Genomic DNA, 15,934 nt, shown 5'->3' with positions numbered 1-15,934 from the left:
ATTTTTTTTTTGTATATTTCTGTGGACGGTTTTTGGCGATGAAACATTTTGGAAATTAACAACTTCCAGCGAGGAGATATCTAGAGTTTCCAGCTATGAATTTGCAAAAGCGTTAATCCGTACATATTTCGGATTAGGGTTGCCACCTATATAAAAATAAGAAGAAGTTAAAAAGGTTTAAATCTGAACCTGAAAAGCATATTTCGAAAAAGTTTAATTTACTTAAGTACAAAAAAAGTTTTCTGAATTTTCCCGGGCTTACAGCACATAATCCACTTTTAAAGATTGGCTGCGTGATTAGCTTGAGGAACAAAACTCTGTTGTGAGTTTGCCGTAAAGAGGCTGGTTAACAACTTCTTCTTTACAGCATCAATCTTGAGTACGTACACCGTGGTTTGTAGTACATATGTATGTATATATGAGGGTGGTCCTTAAATATCCATATCATGGGGCACCCCTTTAATTTGTTCTACTTTCAAAATAAAGAAATCCACGAAAATTCCAAAATTAAAAAAAAATTAGGGGTCGCTACCTGTGTTCGAAAAATTGCTTCTTGTGATTAAAAAAATATATACATATTTGTTTAATTAAAAAAAAAAAAATATTTTAAAAATGTATAAGAATAAGTTTCAATAAAGTATCAAATTTGTCAGTTTTCAGTATGTGCTTGTCAAAGTTTTATAATTGAAAAAAAAATAAAAATTTTTTCAAATTCCTATTTTTTTGTAATTTTCAAATTTTTGTGAATGTCTTTATTTTCAACGTAGAACAAAATAAAGGGGTGTCCCATATAAAATTTAAATATTGATATTTTAAGTACCACCCTAATATATAAAGCTCGCACCATTATGAACTAAAACTAAGGGGATTTTAGATTACAGCTTTTAATTGGCTATATGCGGACAATAGAGCGCAAAGTTTTAAATTCTGGATAGCAACATTTTCATTAAAAATCTCTTTTAGTGTTATTTTTTTCTTTGTATGGTCCAGTAAGTAAGAAATTTTTAGCTGCTTGTATATTATAAAAAACTGTGGGATGAAACTCGTTGAAATGCCAAACGCCAAAAAATTTAACTAATTACTAGCTATTATTCCAAACATTTTCGAATAATTAGTACGACAACACCTTAAATCACTCTAAAATGTCATTAAGATATCTTAGATTAATGAATAATTCGACGACGCTAATGCCAAATTAAATACGCAAATAAATTATAAGCTAATTTATATGTTGATCCATTAATAATGGAGAGCGCCAGCAGCGAGGCGTCAACACATGCATGTATGAAATACTTAATCCTTAAGGAATTTCAGCGGCTCATATGAGTATATGTATATCAGCATGTGCGCTTGTGTGTGTGGGTGTGTGTTGCACTATTACCAAATACATTTTCATTAAGTGCTCGCATTTTTATGCCTCTCCTACCTTTACTGCAACGGACTGGACTGGACTGGACTGACTGCCTTGTTATCCGCTGGAGACCCACAAAAAGCGTGAAGCACCAACGACGTGACCGAGTGCGGGACGGACGTGTTGGTGCCACAGTGTCACATTAACAACACATTTACGAAATTAATTATATCTTTTATAGCGAACAATGTTCGTGTTAATTTCAACGAATTAAATGATAACATCTTAGCGCATTTGTAGCCCAAAAGGCATTTGTGAAGGTGGTGAAAGTGAACAAAGAGCTTAAACAAGTAGATGTACTTACTTACCTCTTCCTGTGCAATGCTACAAATGTCACCCGGCAAGTGAATGAATTACTTTTGGAAGCCTAACTGACATAGGCGCTGAGGCGAATATACCTAGGTATTCAATGGCTTTTTTGTGACTTTTTAACGCCACTAATTTATATTGAAGAATTCCAACAGCGCGCAACATGCTGCGTGATATGTAGTCTACACTCGCCTACCACTTGAACGAATTAGTTTGGCACCTTTGCGCAAGCATTCGATAGTAAAACAAACACATTGCTTATAAATTACTTTAATTTGCATAATTTCGTCGCACTAAACTATGTACATACATATGTATATACTTACTACCTATACATACATATGTACATCTTCATCGGCTTCGCTGTTTGGCGGTAGATTCGCCTGAATATGACCCAACTTATGACACCTCGCATTGGTATACACGCCCTGCTCATTTAGCGCCAACACCCAGGGAGTGCATACACCCAGGCGCACCAGCGCACACTCACTCACTCGCTCGCTCGCTCACGCTTATCAACGCTACTATAAATGTTGCATATATTTTAAGCCATTCTGTGTCCTACCTTCGCGCTTTTAAGGCTGCATACTCACTATTGTTGTAGTTGCTTTTATTGTTGTTGTTGTGTCAAATCTTGCCTCATTATTTGAACAGTTGTTCTTTTAGTGTTGGTAATTTATTTCATTTGTCCTTTTTCCCTTCCCGTTCAATGTCGTAATTTTATTCGGTTTCAACCCCTTAAGTTATGCTAAACAAAAAGGGTTACTCTTCGTTCCTATGAGCATTGTGCGCCTAAATGCCGGCAAGTTTTTTCTTTGTTTGGTGTTATTTGAAATATTAATTTGTAAGAAAGTGGTCATATGTGTTGTTTGTTGCAATAATTTCACATCAAACCTTCGATTTTTATGAGGCTTTCGCATATAAGTAAATATTATGTAGATGAGTGCTTCCAAAAGGGTTAATCTACAAAAGGATACATATTATATACATAAGTATGTATGTATGTATGCTTATAATATACCTTGCCATAGATAACTGTAGTGAAGCCCTCAAGTTATGAAAACGTGTCTGGTTTATAATTAGTACGAATACAAGGTTTTCGAACGACTAGCAATTAGCGACATCTGTTTTTCGAAATTTCTTTCGCAGTGCCAAATTAAAAACGCAAATGATCACCTATTTCGCACTGGTCGGCTGTGGTGGTAGGGAGTTATTCGCTTTACTTATTTGCATTTCCGAGCCATATCTAACCGTCTCGTCGGCTAATTTGTTCCCTTCGATATTTCTATGGCCAGGAACCCATCAGAGAAGAACCTTGGAACCTAACGTTTTTAATGACGCCTGGCTGTCAACGAATATACTTGCAGTGACGTTCTCTGACAGATGCCTTCTATTCCGTATAGGAAAGGCCACCTTCTCTATGGCACTGAAGTTATCAGTCAGGCGATATGATTCGATTATATGCAGCTCCATGGAATAAAGATGATTTACCGCCAGCAGGACGCCTTTCGAATCTTCCCGAAAAATGTATGGGAATCTTATAGCTAAAATTCCAGGATGACGTGAGGTAATCAGTCTCGCCCTGTAAGTCCGTCTTGCTTCCGTTACGCCGTCCCCTAATAAATAATAACCTTCGAGGTTGCTACGTGCTAGGTTAGACTACACCACATTAAGCAGACAGGTCTGTAGAGGTATTCCTCAAATAAAGGTTCCCTCCCCTCTTCTCTGGAACTTGGAAAATACGCTAATACCATTATGGACATTTTGCACTCTAATATGGCCACGCTTGGAGTTTGGACAGAAGGTAGGGGACTCGGAATAAACTCCAAGAAAAGTTAAGCAATTATCTTCACAAGGAAACATCTCAGCTAGACAATAGGGTCGCTCATGAAGTTTTGTCTGCAGCGTTTACCAGGCAGAATTTCTAGCCGTAAAGTAGGTGGTTGTGTACCTTAATACACACGCCGTAACAAAGACTACGATTAATATCTTCTCGGCTAGCCAGGCGGCCATCAAATCAATGAACGCGGTAAGAAGGTTGCACTAGAAAGCCTGGCAGCCCTAAATGAAACCGTGTTGAAGGTGAGCCTCATATGGGTTCCGGAACATAGAGATGTTGGAGGAAATTGCCGGGCCGATAAGCTAGCCAGGTAAGGCACCAACTTTCCACTGTGCTATAGCTGCGGTAGAATTGCGGATACCCATAGCAACCTGCAAATTAATGATTAGAAATAGCATTATTCAAGAGGCCAGGCCGCCCCCCCTATGCCCGCAAATTGATAAGATAAGACGAGAGTTGCGGAAGCGAAAGAAATAGTCGAATACTTATTTTGCAGTTGCAAAGCTTTAGCTACGAGCAGAGCAGGCTTTTTAGGAAATAAATTATTTAGCTCTCTCACGGTTCCATGAAATATAGTCAATGAGGCTTCTGGGCGGCACAGTGGTATCACAATGCTCCTCCGCGCCCGGAATAAGGGCTCCTTTTGGGGCTGCGCTTTTTACAAATAAATAATTGTGGTGGCTTCAAGTAAATTAATATGTTCAGCCCTTCTTGTGGTGCGCTACTCTCGATGCCTGATATAGCGAGGTTTGCAAGTCTCTGCACTCCTCCAATTACTTCCTAATTGCTTATTTTATCCAGTGCTTTTCACCAGCCCACCGCTCAATGGGTTACAAGTTAGACAAAGTCCTCCACCACTTCAAAAGTATAACTTCCAACAGTGACGTCTGTACCAAAAACGCGAAGTCTTTCTAAACGTTGCCAGAAGCCCAATTTTCTTGCCCTCTGTGCAAATAAACTAGTGTAACGACTGCAATATCCATCAATCAAATGCACAAAATTCACCTCAGCTCTACAAAGTCCTTAACCCCAGCCATGAAGCCATAAATGCAAATATGCGGCATTGGAAATTGCCATTAGATTTGAGTGTCAAATTCAATTTGTGGCAAGCGACATTTCAAATTTGCACCGCCAGTTCGCATATCGACTGCGATTACGCTATTTTACATGTCGACCTCCGCGATGCGCCAGACTACGCCACACCAAACCGCGCTAAGTAAAGAGAACAAAAACTATGGCACCCAGTTTGCCAGAGAACCGCCCACTCTACGTCGGCAAGTTTGGTGGAGTAAGTCAAAGTTCAAAGAATGTCTCGGCATGCAAATAAATAAATGTGCGGCTTCAAAGAAAAGCATTACAGTTTGCGCGGGTTAACTGCGATTTACAATTTGACTGACTACGGTTTGGCGTTACCCTTTCAACGCTCATTTTCAACGGTTCAACAGCGATTTTCAGCAGGTGCAACCCTGTCTAAGCAGCAGCGCACATTTCAGCTGCTGATGTGCACCTTGTACGTCTATGTCACGTGTCATGTCAAAAGCTGAGGTGAAAATTTAAATTGTACGCCGTTGCCGCGTCTAAATCTCAACGATTTTAGCTGCCAAGTCGTACCGACGCGATAGACATTCAATTCTGGCGAGCGAGGCGCGAAAGGCTAAAGGAGTCGTAAGCGGCAAAGCTGCTGCTTGGAGTGACGAAAATAGGCAATGAAAAAGCGTAGAAATCTGCTGATGAGCCCTGCTTATGACGAAGGTGTGTCGTTGTCGTCGGCATACCCATTTTGATGTTTGCGCGGCTAAGTAGCGCGTTAACGAGTTGTTGACAGCGGCGGCGGCGGATTTAAGGAATTTAGTACAAATCGAAAGTGCTAAGTACCCAATGATATCTTATCTGCGGCGTCAAAAGGAACTCGTGCCTAGCAGTCTTAAACAGCAGCAAACGAGTGATGAGTGGCAAGAAAAAAGTACATATATATAAAGCAAAGAAGGACGTGGCGCAGCAGGATTTTTTTTTTTGTTTGCAACTTATTTTTTGCCGAGCATAACTTGAAAGACAAATGTGTCAAGCGCGAGAAAAAATAATAATAAAATTAAATAAAAAGAAAAACAATCGCAAAACATACATAAATATGTGCATTAGGGTGGTCCCCTTAAAAATATCAACAACTAAATTTTGTATTATTTATTTCAGTCTATGCATAAAATAAAGACATCCAAGAAAATATAAAAATTTTAATAACATTTGAGAGGTCGCTACCGGGGTTTGAAAATATGTATTTAATTTTCTTAAATCCCAAAAATTCGACCAAAGTTTGGCTTGAAATCTGATAAATGTGACACTACTCGATGAGTAGGAGCTGGGCAAAGACAAAATTTTATGGAACTTTTGCAATTGAAAAAATAAGGGAGGTCCTTAAAATATAAGTATCAACATTTTATTTTTTTTTGAAAAAAAATTTGGGGTGCTTCCAGGGTTTGAAAAAATTATTATTTTTTTAAATCACAAAAATTCGTCCAACTTTAGACTTGGAATCTGATAAATGTGACGCGTTATTGCAACTTATTCATATAAATTCATAAACTCGATGAGTAGGAGCCGGGAAAAGTCATAATTTTATGGAACTTTTGCGATTTAAAAAAAAAAAAAAACAATATCTAAATTTTGTGTGAGCACCCTTGTTTTTTCTATTTTACCCTACGTACAAAGTAAAGATATCCATTTTAAAATTTGAAAAAATAGGGGTCGCTTCCAGGGTGTGAATACGACACAATTTTTACTTGAAATCTGATAAATTTGGCAGTCGAAGTTTTGTAAAATTTTTGCTATTAACAAAATATATATTTTTGTTTTTCCAAAACATGGTAGCTAAGCCAATTTTTTTGTCAATTTTGAAATTTTCGTGGAGCTATTTATTTTATACAAGGAACAAAATAATTTCGTACCCCATGGATCACCTTACTTTTATGGACCACCCTAATGCATATAGTTGGCCAGCGTTGGCGAAAAAACCTTCACTGAAAAAAGCTGTGAACTGTGCAAAAGGGGAAATAAACTGTCATTGTTTACACATTTGTTGTTGTCAGGGAGTGTTAAAGCGTTGCAAAAGAATTTTTCCCATTAATCAGGCGCATAATTTTCGCTGGTTTCGCACAAACGCTTGCACTTACACATTGCATTCGTTGCTGACCGATCGTACGTTCGCTGATTTTCACTGATTGTTGCTAAAAGTTTTTAGTTTTTTAATATTTTTCATTTATTTATTTTTTATTTTTTCTGGTTGGGCTTGCACTGAACGCGATATTTGACCATATTTAGTAGCGACGACTGGTGTTTGACAACCGATCGATTCATCTAGATTGTACTGCGCTGCAGAGGAAGCAAAGTGCACTGGGTGGGGAAGAAGAGAAGGAACGTTGGCAACACAACGCCACGAACAGCAAGTGAGCCAACCGTGCAACCGTGCAACCACCAACCACTGCAGTATAGTCGCTTGCAGTCTCCAGTGCCGCCAGTCGTTAACCAGTTTTAGTTACGATATTTGTATTTTGCTGCTGCCAACATTATTTTAGCCAAACGTTAATTATGCCAGACACGTGCAATTCGCGATTGCGACTCCAATAAAGTGATTTATATATTTTTTTCATTCGTTAGTCAGCTTCCAGCATAAATGCGCAACTCAACTAGTTACATACCTTTCTACTACTAACTACTATTTACCGCCCCTTCGTTTGCTTTGTTTTGCCCTTTTGTAAATGTTGATCGCATTAAGCAGTGCCAGCAATTGGTGCCATGTAGGCATAGAGACATTTAATGAATATGGCGCTGAGCTACGTACGTGTGTTGTTAGCTGTAACGTTAGATATTTAATTGTATTTATTGTACAGATTTGTTAGTTTTGCAACAGCGGATATTAGTTGAATTCGCAGTGTTCATTGCGCAACTTTCGAAAAGCGTTGCATTAAAGTGTAACTGATTATCTGTCGAAAGCCGAACGACGATCTGCTATGACTCAACTTTTTTAGAGAGGAAATATTTTTTTTTTTATTTTAAGAGCGTCTTTCTTTCTTCTTTATAACAAAGTTTGGTAAAAGTCTTTAGAGAAATCTGCTTTCAGTAAAAGACTTACCGAGGTTCAAAGGGTGATGTGTAGGCCTTCTAATGATACGCTACCTTCCAAATGAAAAAACTGCAGGAAGCAGGATGTGCCATTAAACTAAATTTGGGGTTGGTAGACCACTGAAGCATGCCAAAAAACGGAGCACGTTTCATTCAGCTTTATTCTAAAATTTGGTAGAGGTCTTCAGAGAAATATAGGCCGAAGAAACCACGAACAAAGTCCAGGTGTCTATCTGGCTCTAGAGAAAAGAAATGTACAACTAACTATTCACAGCCTGCTTTAAACTAGGATTGTTGCAACCGAAAAAATACTGTCGGAGAATAAATTTATCAATGTTCCTTTAATCCCTGGATCTCCTAGACAAGAATCCTGGATTCTTTTTATTTTTCGAAATTTTTAGTAAAAGTCCAATAATAACAGCAAAATCTGGACTTTTATTTTTTAAGGCCGAAATAAAAGTCCTTTCCTCATAATAAATAAACCGCTTATCCAAATTAAACAAATTTGGTATCAAATGAAAGAGGACTGAAATAGCTTTCAAAAATAAATACCTATACGAAGTTTGCCACTTATTTATCTATATTTTTAATAATTTAATACAAAAGAAATTCATATATCTGACCCAAGGTTTTGTACTATGTTAAATAACGAACATTTTTAATTAAAATATTTTACAATGGAGGGCATTCCTCGTTTAGAAATTTTAGTTTTAAATCTATTTTAGCCCTCTTCGAAGCTGTCATCATACCTTTCATTAGAAAGAGAGCTGTACCGGGTATGAGGAGCATTCCTCTGGATGATGCCGTAGTTAATGTAGCCAACGAAATAAAGAACTTATCTAGTAAGTAAATACCTACTCTGGCAGCTAAACGGTACGCTCTTTGCTTGGGAGAATGTCTGACCTCTCTTTCGGTCGGGTTTGAGTACGGTCACTGCGAACGCCGAGACATATGCTACTGCGAGGTCATTCTAATGGACGCTAAACTGGAGCCGGTCAAGGAATCTTCTTAGGCTTACAAAGACGCGATTTCGATGCACGCGGTGAGCTCTCTGCTCTGACGATTCCAGAAAGCGTAGATGCAGACATTTGAAAATGTCCCCAAAACAAAGATGCCACTTTCTATGTATAGTGAAATTCCGTATCCATTTTCAGCCGCAAGTTTATCCAATCAATTTGTTTGCGGAGATGAATTTACAGAGGATATATGGTAATGAGAGTATGCAAATTGTAGAAGGAGGTACTCAAAGCTCTCTATTTTATGCTACATGATGATTACTAACTGGTTTGAGTTTCGGGTTATAAGAGAATAGGGGGAAATTAAGTAGGAGAAACCCCGGCCAGAGAGTTACTACTCCAAATAGGAATGAATCTTTGTTTGCAGTAGGGTCGGGTACGATTAAGAAAAAGCTCGGGAATACCCCCCTATCTTCCTAAAAAGAAACTCAGAGTTATTACCAATATCCTTGCAATGCATTCTTCGGCAGTCAAGTCAGTTTGTCACTTTTGTGATTCGTGTAAAATGACACCACCGCATTTATGCTTTGTTACGCGAGCTTAGGACTAATATGGCCGAATAGGACGTACATTTACCAACTACCTTTCAGAGCCCTTTTGAGCCATTTGCTCTGTATTTTTCGTGATTTTTCGTGACTCTGCGTATTTACGTATCGGAAACTTTTGGAATTGGTTCGGCACCATTCGGGATATATTTTCCTAATGTTTTAGGGCTTTTATGGATTTTCCTGGATTATCGGTATATTTTTTTTTTGAACCATTTGTTTAGCAATTTTTTAATATTCTAAAAATTTTACTTTTCGCGAGCCTTTGAGATTTCTTCGGTAAATTTCTGAATTTTTTAATGTTTTATTTTGCGGAACTTTTTTTGAATATTTTCCGTGCATTTATGGGTTGTTTACGCTATAGAAATACTTTTTCCACGGAGATTTTAATTGGAATTTTCACTAAATATCCTCAAAAACTCGTTTGAGCATCTATTCATGATTTTCTCGGGACTATTCTTAATTTTTCAGTATTTTGTGGGCCTTTTTTTGTGATTTTTTTTTTTGTATTTCTATGAATTTTTACGTTCTATTTTTGGAATTTTTCTGTTTTTTTCCAGGGAGCCTTTTTCCGCATGATCATTAGCTATCCTCAAAAACCTTTTTCAGCATCTATTCAGGATTTTTTTGGAACTGTTCGCATATCTGCGTATTGTACTTTTGAAATTTTGGCGGCAATTTTGTGCTTTTTTAATGATTTTTGGGCCTTTTGGATTTTTTTTGGAAAACTTTCGGGACTGTTATAGATTTTTCACATTATCTTTTTCTAATTTTTCAGAACCTGTCAGAATTTTTTGGAATTGGTTTACATATTTCGGGATTTTGCGTGGCTTTTTTGGATAATTAGGCATTTTCTATACTTTCCGATTATTATTTCGGGACCTATAGGGATTTTGTAAGCTTCGATAAATTTTACGTTTTTTCGAGCTATTTGTGATTTTTTTTTTATGTTTTATTTTTTCTGAATTCTTCAGGGTTATATTTATGAACTTTCGATAGTTGGTATTTTATGATATGTTTTCGAAAAATTCCAGTTTTTGGCGGTATTTTTCAGAGGTTTTTTCCTTCAGAATTTTTTTTCGGATTTATTGTACACTTTCCGGCATTTTTTAAAGATTTTTCCAGGGCCGAGTTTCTATTTTTATTTGTTTTTTTTGGGAAAATAGTCATTAATCAGCTCGAAGTTAACCACTCACAATAATTAGAGGCAAAAAATTTAAGAATAAATTAGTCAAAAGTCATTAGTTAACGCGCATGTGTTAGAGGACGAGGAGTAAAATGTGACCATATGTATTATGCACGAGTATCCACGCACTTATGTCTGTCTAATTACATTTGCCAAAATTTTTGGATCATTTATGATTTTATGAGTGAAACATAAAGCAGAGATACTTTTCTTTACTTACATATATATGACAAAACTAACTACTATAATGACAATGCTAAGTGAATAGCATGAGTTATGGTAGCCAAAAAGGATATAGCACACTACTTACTAACACATTTACTGCTACACTCCATCGTAGTTGTAACCAAGGATATGTATTTGGTTGAATATTAACGCTCCTGCCTCCGCCGCTATGGAGTTTAAAATATTTCCCCAGAGAGTAACCTTTGGCTTTTTAATGTGTCCGCCAAATGCATGTATTTACACACACATACATATATGTAGGTTCATTAAGGTGGTCCGAAAATGCATTTGGGAAAAAAGTAGAGTCCGGATTTTAATACTCACATCCCTAGGATTGTTTTATATAGAAAAAATATACCCGTGCTTTTTTTCCAAATCAAGGAATATTTAGAGGTCGCTCAAAGCGCTCAAATGTTCTATGTATTTTATATGGAAAAAAACAACTTTTCATAGAAATGGAACAAATTATGGAATGGAATTCTTGAAAATAATTGTTTTTCGATCGGAAAGTTCTGTTTCTCTTCAGGAGACTTCCAATAATAATGCCCAACTGTTTACCTTACCGTTTTATAATACTACCAATATTTTATGGGTACCTCCATTGCATTTTTTTGGGTCTTTGAGGGTCCTGTAAAAAATAGTTAATGCTAAAAAATGGTTAAATAAACAATTTGGTATTATTATTTGAAGTCTCCTCAAGAAAAGCAGAGTTTACCGATTGAAAAATATTGATTTTCAAGGATTTTATATCTATGTACCGTTTCTATGAAACACTATTTTTCTCCATATAAAATACATGGAAAACCTGTAATTATTTATTGATTTCAAAATGTATAAAAAACGGAGATTATTTTTTTCGGTGTAGAACAATCTTAGGGTGCGAGAGCATTAAAATTCCGACTTTTTTCCGGACCACCCTAATGTTCATAGTTATGTCTATAGCTGAGAATGACAGTTAGATATTAGCAGTTTTGGAAAACATGAAAACATCAACAGACATCAGCAATGGAATTAGCCAAGATCGTAGTAAAGTGTAAAAGGCGTGCCTGAGCGTTAGCTGCAAATGTGAAAATCTTAAAACCCCAAGCAGCAAATGCCAATACATTTTGTATGCATTTAATTATTACATATGCATGTACATATGTGTTATGTGTTGGTATGTGTGCGTAGCAGTAAAAAAAGATTTTTTTCTACTGCCCACAAAATTTTATAAGATTTCAGTGGAATTCGTAATGAAATTCATCAAAAAATGAAAAATGTAAAATGTATGCCGAGTGCCGAGTATTTACTGACTGAGTCCTCCGCACTTTCTTGTCGCCTTTTACGACATACATACATGCAAATATTCAAATATTTTAACATCTACACCTTCTCATCTCTAATTCTTACTTTGGTTATTATTAACTCTTACTCCTTAATAACCATGCGAGCTAGTGAGCGCTCAAAATATTTCCCTTTTTGCTTGTTGTATCCTTTAAAAGACATAACGATGCATATAAATTTGATTATTATTAAGTCAGGCATATTGTGGCGAATATCTAATGTTGCTCTTATGTTTATTATGCTGACAAATTACATACAAACATACAGACATATCTATGTACATGTAAACATTGTAGACTGATGTGAACCTTCCAAAGGCAAAAAGGATTATTATAAGGCAGCCACGTGTATTGACATTAATAAACACACATGGGTTTGTCAAGCCAAGTCAAACCAACAGACAGACTTCCGGCCGGCTGGTTGGTGAGACTGGCAACGAGCGACCTTAACTTTTAAGTGCCTCAGAAGATTGAGAATTTAAAGCGTCGAAAATGCTGGACTCGTCTGTGCTGCTCTTCTGCCTTTGCAAACATATTTTTGTGCGGTTAAATTCTGTTGGTTGCCCAACTAGCTACATAAATGGATAATTTACAAAATACCTGTATTATGATTTTAATATTTTAAATGCCTATTAAAAGTGACGCTTAGAAGTGTGTAAGCTGTTTAAGTGCTCTCAAAATAACAAAACAGTGCTTCCCTGCTGAATAGCAGGACTTAAATATGTACATATGTATGCATATTTTAAATATAGAAAGATTTGAGATATATTTAGGACACTTTAAAGTTTCAGATGGTTTTAAGATAAAAAAATACGACCCCATTTGAAAGCAGTCGGCTGCTACTTTATTGTACCGATTGGCCTTAGCTCCTCATGGAGAAAATCTTGGACCAACACGTCGGGTAAGTCAACGTAAGCAATCGGCCGCTGACAGGAACTAATTTACTTGTAAACTAGGCTGCCTTCAGTTGAAAAATCCTATCTCAAGGAGAGCTGAACAAAACCTTGGATGGGTGCAATATTTTCGTTCATTACTATTCACCATTTGTACTCAAAAATACTTGTAGAAACTTTTATTCTGTTTTTGAAAAAGCCTCTCCCGCGGGATATGTTTCGGCCGGGCCTGATTTACTGCAAAAGTTTTTAAAAGCTCTCTGAACAATTTGTACATAACTCGTTAGTACCGAAATAAACGTTCTCTCTGGTAAGCATAGTTTTAAGTAACTCTTGCCCGGACATAGCTTTTCTCTGCAAGTATTTAAATCAGTCACGGTCGAAACATATTGCACGACAGACGCTTTTTAAAAGTTTCTGCACACACAAAAGCTCTTTCTGGTCGTCTCTGGTTTCAGACTATAAAACTCAGAGCAACGATGGACAAAGTGAGCTTTTGCTCTGTGCGAGTCAATAAAAAAGCTATAGAGTGAGATAAAATCTCCCTCTTAGCCTCACCGATTTTGAGCCATGATGACCAAAACTTTGTGTATCAAACGAGTGCAAGCTCTCGGCAATCGAACACAATGGTTATCGATGAGTTTTTCTTCGAATTGGATAGCAAAGCTTGGATACGTAAGCTGTTGCAGACGACATGGTAATCTGCATAACACACCCAAAAAAACGTCTCTTAACTGAAGAAAAACTGCAATCAAAATGAAGAAAAATGAGAACGAAACAGCACTAAAGAAGTTTTATCCTCTTTTCATGCCCAACATTTCTTCAAAATGATAGATTACTTCCACGGTTCCATATTTTCCTGTACGTTTTTACACATTCCAAAGAAAAATTACGCATTCGGGAGAATTTTTTACTTATTCGGAAGAATTTTCGACCTTAAAGTAAGGAAAGTTTTTCTTTGATCCAGAGATGGATTTTTGGTTCAGTGCAGGACTGCATGACGTGATGGGCAGAGAGAGCTTTTAGTCTGAGTGCGTATATACAAAATGTATAGAAAGCTTAAAAGAGCTTTGCCCGCGGGCAAGGCGATGCCCATCATCGGTATAAATTAAACAGAGACTGAGATGAGGCTTTTTAAAGCTTTCTAAAAAGTTTATTTGAATAAGTGATGCTCTGTAGATTTTACATGGGCGCGCATAGAGTAAAATCTTCCGCCGAGCATTACTGATGTTGATGCACACAGAGTAAAAGTTTCGAAACAATTGATATAGGCGCGCATTTGTGTTATAGTTCTCACAAGACAATACTCCTCTAAAAGCGTTTTTGAGTACAAACCGAGAAGGAGGTGATTAAGTTTAGAGCAGATGTGAGCAAAAATATTGCACGCGTCCAGAGCTTTTTTTTTAGCGTATAGTACGAGTATTATACTGAGGCGCAGAGGTGGAAAGCTCTCTCTAAACTAAGATTTTTCAGTTAATTTTTTCAAGAGACTTTAACTAGTACATTAGAATGCGTCACACATTTTTTTTTAACTCTCCACTCCAGCGGGAGGGGGCGGGGGGGGCTTTGGGGGTTAAACTACGTGTCAGTCAGTGGCGTACCCACGGGGCGTGTTTTAATATGGCGCATATGTATGTATAATATGGCATCTATGTATTAAAACACCCCCCGAGGGTCCGCGACTGACTGACACGTAGTTTAACCCCCAAAACCCCCCGCTGGATCCGCCACTGATTATATATAATAATACGTGATTGTGTCAAAGATTGGACTAGGTGTGATTTTTGGAGCTTCCGCAGATTTTATGTATGAAAAGCTCAAAAAATCGGCACACCCTAATGTGCATACGCTTCCCTTCAACCAAGTCATCAGCGCAAAGTGACCTGCCAAGCAATTTGAATATATTTATTTTACCTATGGCATTCTTAACATTTTTAACACCCACACAATACAATTTGATTAAACACATGCACACGAATATACACACAAAAAGGCAGAAACGAAAAATTCAACTGAGAAATCAGTAACATTGAAAGGAAACAAGACTTGCGGGCAGCAATCAAATTCACTTATACCTTACGAAACGTTCGCAAACACCCCGAGAGGAAGCAGTAAACAAAAAATGTATACAACACGACGACGAATGTCCTTACGTGAAGAATAAAAAAAGTGAGGAAAAAAATAAAATATTGTATTAGCAGAAATAGAAAAAAAGCCTTCAAAAGTCATCTGCAACAAACGAAATTAATTTAAAGTAATTTTTTCTGATGCGCTGATGTGTTTTCATGTGCTTGTTTTAAATATGTGTTGGTTTGTTAGTCGCTTCCAGCCCCCACTACCAGCTTACATTTAAATATTTTATTTTTGACGGCTACATAATTTCTTACACATACATGCAACATTGTTCTTGCTTTTTTTTTTGTTGTCCACCACTAGAAACAAACAACCGCAGAAAAAAAAGTTTGAAAAAATATGGTAAATGTGAAAATGAAATTTGCTTCATTTGCTTGTTTCATGGCAAGAACCGAAGGCATTCTTGGTTATACGCCCGCGGTGGGCTAAAGTTGAATATTTTTTTTTATTTTTCTCCAAATGGATTGTTGCATGTAGCACAGCTTCAGACACAGCCACACACATATAACCGCATCCTTGGGGAAAAGTGTGCCAGTATTCTGTCATGCAGATGGTTTTTCTTTGCATATAAAATTTTTCTATTCTCAATGTTTTTTTTTGCCTGCATACAACACTTGAATGTATTAGAATGAAAAAATTCATAAATTTGATTGCTGTTGAGCGGCAAAGAACTATTTTATTTTGGGACCGCAAGCATGCACACACATTCGCATACATATGTACTTACTTGCACTCTCTTGGATTGCGGAAGGAGCAGCAAATTTATGCAGGACATGCAGAGGAATGAAAAAAAAAAATCAGTATGCTTGAATTATGCTCGCATAAAAATGTTTTCCCTGTCAGAGTGTTCAATTGACTGCAAGTAGAGGCCCGGCAGGAATAAAATATTTTGTGGCATAATTTTGTTAAACGACGCATTCAAAAAGCTGGGGAAAAAA

The sequence above is a fragment of the Rhagoletis pomonella genome, unplaced genomic scaffold, assembly GCF_013731165.1.
Source record: "Rhagoletis pomonella isolate Grant_MI unplaced genomic scaffold, Rhpom_1.0 Rhpom_scaffold_00008, whole genome shotgun sequence".
In the NCBI taxonomy this organism is placed as follows: domain Eukaryota; kingdom Metazoa; phylum Arthropoda; class Insecta; order Diptera; family Tephritidae; genus Rhagoletis; species Rhagoletis pomonella.
The sequence above is the reverse complement of the archived record's forward strand: the minus strand, read 5'-3'. Positions refer to the sequence as shown.